The sequence below is a fragment of the Triticum dicoccoides genome, chromosome 6A (assembly GCF_002162155.2).
Source record: "Triticum dicoccoides isolate Atlit2015 ecotype Zavitan chromosome 6A, WEW_v2.0, whole genome shotgun sequence".
Classification (NCBI taxonomy): Eukaryota; Viridiplantae; Streptophyta; class Magnoliopsida; order Poales; family Poaceae; genus Triticum; species Triticum dicoccoides.
This window is the reverse complement of record NC_041390.1, coordinates 512,284,728-512,290,161: the sequence shown is the minus strand read 5'-3', so window position 1 is coordinate 512,290,161 and position 5,434 is coordinate 512,284,728. Positions and strand designations below refer to the sequence as shown.

General features: G+C 54.7%; 1 pseudogene; it reads left to right on the top strand.

Annotated features, from left to right (window-relative positions):
* Positions 1-834: 834 nt before the first annotated feature.
* LOC119317580 lies at positions 835-2,718 on the top strand (annotated as a pseudogene).
* The last annotated feature ends 2,716 nt before the right edge of the window (positions 2,719-5,434 follow it).

Genomic DNA, 5,434 nt, shown 5'->3' with positions numbered 1-5,434 from the left:
GGGGCGGTGGCCGAGGAGATGCAATTGCAGACCGGGAACCGTGATGGGCCAGCCTTCATTCACATTATGTTAACGTAGTAGTGTCGTATTTACTAGGCCTCTAAAGAATGACAATTGTTTCCAAAGTTTAGTTGCCAAGTGGTGTTCACGTGCTCTAAAGTTGTACTAAAGAATGGGATGGAGTAGCACCTTTCGAAGCCATATGGGTTGCTCAATGTGAACTTGAGTACTTCCTCTGTTTTAAAATATAGCGCTTCCTCTATTTTTGTACTTCAATTTTGATTATAAATTTAGTCAACGAGACCGACTGCGACGGGAGCAAAAGTTATATCAGTGAATTCGTATTCAAAAGAAGTTTTCAATTATATAATTTTTTCTCCCGCCACAATCGGTCCGATTGGTTAAATTTATGGTCTAAGTTGAACCTCGGAAGGCACGGACACACTATATTTTGAAATGGATGGAGTATCAATTACTCGTTTTTTAGAGACAGAATGGAGTATCAATTAGCTGGGCTACCACACTCGACGTGGCGATCTGGTTGCACGTACACTGATCAGAGGGCGAGATATTAATTCCATCACGGTGTGAAGACGCAAGCCTTGCCGTGGGCCGCGCGTGGCGTTGATCAATCCCTCCCTTTGAAACTTTTGGCCCGGGCGCTGCCACGGCTGCCCGATTGCCCGCCACCCACACACCAACACCAGCGCAAACCTACAAGTAAAACTCTCTCCGCCCGTCACCACGAATCACCCAGCTTCTTTCTTCAGGCCAACCTAGGTTGCTTCTTCTCCACGACCCTTCCTTCGGCCACGTACGGCGGCTTCTACCCCGATGTCCGTCGCCTCGGCATCTGCCGCCGCCCTCCGGTCGTCGTCCGGCCGCCGCTCCGGCGTCGGAACCGGCCTCAACGGTTGGTACTTCTCTCTACTTTCCTCTGACACGCGTGGGTGATTCGGTTGGGCTCTTTGTGATCACCCTGTGCTTCGATTGGTTGTTGGCAGGAGGCAACAAGTTTCTGATGATGCAGAGGAGGGACCTCGTCACCAAGGGGGTCGCGCTCTCCGTCTGCTCCTCGCTGCTCACCTCCTCCTCCAACGGCGCCGCTGCTCAAGGTCAGCCTTAGCTTAACTGTTTCTTCAGAGTTCAGAGTGGAGACATCTATAGATCCATGTTCTTCATCTCGTTTGCTTGCAGCATTGGAGAGGCTGCCGTTCAAGGCGGACGGGTACAGCTTCTGGACGTGGAGGGGCCGCCGGATACACTACGTGGAGCAAGGGTCCGGCCAGCCCATCGTGCTCATCCACGGCTTCGGCGCGTCGGCGTTCCACTGGAGGTCAGCCGTCGGCGCAGCTCGACCATCTTATCTCCACCCCGTGGCCTGTGTGGCGGGAAACCGTTATTGGGAACGCGGGGTGACAGGTGCCTGTTGGTTGAACTGATTGGCTGGTGTTGTCTGAACGGTTCTGTACTCGATCGTCAGGTACAACATCCCGGAGCTGGCCAAGAAGTACAAGGTGTACGCCGTGGACCTGCTGGGCTTCGGCTGGAGCGAGAAGGCGCTGGTGCAGTACGACGCCACCATCTGGATGGAGCAGGTCTCCGACTTCCTCCGGGAGGTCGTCCAGTCGCCGTCCGTCGTCGTCGGCAACAGGTACCTTGAGTCCTCGACACCATTCTTCAGAGTTCAGGAACACACATTGTTCTCAACAAACGTCGTACTGACACGGATGTGGCATGGTCGCGTTCAGCTTAGGTGGCTTCACGACGCTGTTCGCGGCGACGGAGGTGCCGGAGCTGGTCCGGGGCGTCGTGCTGCTCAACTCCGCCGGCCAGTTTGCGGACCCCAACGCGCCGCCCAAGCCTGAAGAGGCGGCGGCAGCGGAGGAGGAGGTGAGCGCGGTGACGAGGCTCATCGTGAGGCCGCTCAAGGAGGCCTTCCAGCGGGTCGTGCTCGGGTTCCTCTTCTGGCAGGCCAAGCAGCCGGCCAGGGTCGAGAAAGTCCTCAAAAGCGTAGGCAACTCAGCCGAAAGCTACCTGATTCTGATCGACGGACAAAGTTCTCATCGATTCTTCATTTGTTGCAATGCGTGCAGGTGTACAAAGACCCGAGCAACGTGGACGAGTACCTGATCAGCTCGATCACGGCGCCGACGGCCGACCCGAACGCCGGCGAGGTGTACTACAGGCTCATGTCGCGGTTCGTGGCGAACCAGCAGAGCCAGTACACGCTGGACAAGCTGCTGGGGAAGCTGACGTGCCCGCTGCTGCTGCTGTGGGGGGACCTGGACCCGTGGGTCGGCCCGTCCAAGGCGGCAAGGATCCACGAGTTCTACGCCAACTCCACCGTCGTCAACCTCCAGGCCGGCCACTGTCCGCACGACGAGGCGCCGGAGCAGTTCAACGCGGCGCTGCTCCAGTGGCTCGCGTCGCTGGAGGAGGAGGCCGGCGACAAGCCCGCCGAGCCCAGCCTCCAGGTCGTGTGATTCTTGTACCTGTGCCCCAATCCGACAGAGGGCGTTCAAGTGAAGAAGATTGTGTGCTTACGGGACCTGCCGAGGATCGTGAAGATGTATACTTAGTACTAGCTTACAAGTGGCGTTTAGCTTGTAGCTATACTTGCTACGTAGATAGGAACAGAGTAAATTGAGAAGTGTAAGAGCATCTCTAGCCCATCTCCTAAAAGGCTATAGAAGTATAAAATTTAGGCGACTGTTAGGCGCCGGCGCACCGGCCGAGCAGTTCGGCCGGTCTAGCCCCAGCCACCCGATGCGTGGGATTAGAGCCGTTCGATCACGCCTCTCCCACGTCATCGTCTTCTTTCCCCTTCCCCCACTTCAGATTCGCCATGCGCTCACCCCCCGGCCGCCGCGCGCTCGCTCCTGGCTGCCGTTCGATGCGCCCCCGGCCGCCGCGCGCTCGCCCCCGGCCGCCCAGCGCTCGCTCCCGGCCGCCGTTGGATGTGTTGCTACAGCCGCGACACCGCAAACCCACCCCCTCCCTGCAGCTCTTGCCCTCCATAGCCACGAGGCCATCGCCCGCGGTCGCAGCGCTGGTGGTCGACGCTCATCGGGGCCCCTCAGTTGCCGCCGTCATGGTCGTCGGCAACATTAGTTGCAGCCCGCCGGCGTGTCGAGTCGAAAACTCGCCATGGTCATCATCGTACATGGTGGAAGCTTCTGCAAATACTGGTTGTAGCTTTTCCATAGCCGGTTGCAGCTTTCGTCCCCCGACCATAGCTTCTGTTCACCTCCGGTTGAAGCATTTTTGTTTGTCAGTTGGAGCTTTTCCCATCAACAGTTGTACCTTTCTCAGGTGCCGATTGCAGCCTCCATGGCGCCCCCCCTCAGTTTCCGTGTATCTCTAGTTGGAGCTTTTTTCTCAGCGGTGGTAGCATTCTCGTGTGCCGGTTGTAGCAATTTGAAGTGCTGGTTGTAGCACGACGTGACAGCATTGTAGCAAAAATTCCCGACGCCGGCTATGGCAATGCCGCAAAATGAGACACCGGTTGTAGCAAAAAACAACACCAGATGTAGCAAATATCGTTGGATCATAGTGGCTACAAAACTCCGGCGAACTCGGGTTGCAGCTCTGATGAACGTGGTTGTAGCTTTTTTGTTGAGCGGTTGTAGCTTTGTGGTACGTGGTTGTAGCATTCGCGAAACCATCGTCAACAGCTCTGATGACGCCGTTTTGCTGCAACCGTAGTAGATTTTTGCTACCACCGGCGATTGAATTCGCTACAACCGGTTCCAGCAAAAATTCGCCGTGAGGGGTAGTCTGCCATGGCTGGTTGCAGCTCCGGCGTGGCCGCGTCCGGCGAGGTAGGCAGAGCTCCGATGCATGCGAGGGAGGCATCGCCGTGGTAGCACCCCGTAGCACCGGTTGCAGCATCTCCCGTTGTCACCGCCCCTCGGTCGCCGGCGAGATGGGATGGTCGCCGGCGAGCTCCGAGCAGGGAGGGGAGCGCGTGGCGCTGCGACCGGGGGGCGGGGGGCGGAGGGGGAAGGGATGAGGAACGGGTGGGGAGGAGAGGGAGGGCGGCACGACGCGAGGAAAAGAGGAAAAGGAAGAAGGGGATCGGGAGGAGGAAGAAGGGGATCGGGACGAGGGCGAGCGTGGGACCGGCGGAACGGTTCGGCCGGTGCGCCGTTCCTAAACACTTCCCTAAAATTTATTTTACTCTTTTAACCGACACCTATCTGAACTCCTAAACTTTATAGTGGAGTAAAATATTTACTCCGCCTCCTAAAAACACTCGCCTCGACTGCACGGAGTAAACTTTGCGTCCTCTCTACCACCTCCCCACCCCCACTGCTTTGTCGCCGGTGCACCTCCTGACGACCGTCCACCACCCCCGCTGCCTCCCTTGGCCCTCGTCGCCCTTCTTCCCGGTATGAGCCCTTCGCCGGCCGCTGTCAGAATCGAGATGAAACACCGCCGCCGTCGCCTCAACAGATTTGTCGGATTTCCCTTGGATCCTTTTTCTTGTTGGCGGCCGCCGCATCTTTTTTTTGGAAATGGAGGCATGCCACCGGCCTCTGCATCATAAAGATGCATGCAGCCATATTATTAAAAATCCAGAAAGTACAGTCAAAAAGGTCTTACATCTCAACGGAGCAGAAAATAAAGTAAACAAAAAGGGAAATTACATGCTGACAAGATCAACCGATACGGTAATAGGAAGGATAAGCTCCCTAGACTCCTATCCTATTGTACGAGCGCCATCCGAACCGATTGAATATAGCCCGAGCTATCATCTCCCATTGGTTGCACCCAGTAACCAAAGGCTCCCTGGAGTCCATAGGAGTGAGTAAGGACCACGTACGGATCCAAGCCGTAGCCCTGAAGATAACCTGCAAGAAAGTTAAATTGTGTTGTTTGTTAAAAATCATATCATTCCTGCAGTTTCATATAGCCCATAATAGTGCACATATACCAATCCGAATACGGGCCGCAGTAATTAGCTCAACTCCAGCTAACCACGTCCCAAACAAAGACGCAATATCAACTAGAGGACTAATGTTGAAGGCTATATGAATCATTCTCCAAAGTAACTTGGCAAGTGGGCAATCAATAAATAAGTGTTGTATTGTTTCATCATGATCACAAAAACAACATCGTGAACTTCCTACCCATCGCCTTTTAATTAAGTTGTCCTTTATGAGTATCACTTGTTTGTGGACAAACCACATAAAAATTTTAATACGCAAAGAAACCTTGATCTTCCAAATATGCAACGACCTTGACAGTGGGCCAGAATTAATCAAATACATATAGAAAGATTTTACCGTAAAAACCCCATTCTTAGTTAATTTCCATTGTGACGCATCCGGTTGATCGGAGATTTGAACGTCTATCAGTCTCCGAACCAAATGCATCCAGGCGGTCCATCTCTCACCAACTAACACCCGTCTGAACTGGATGTTCAAGG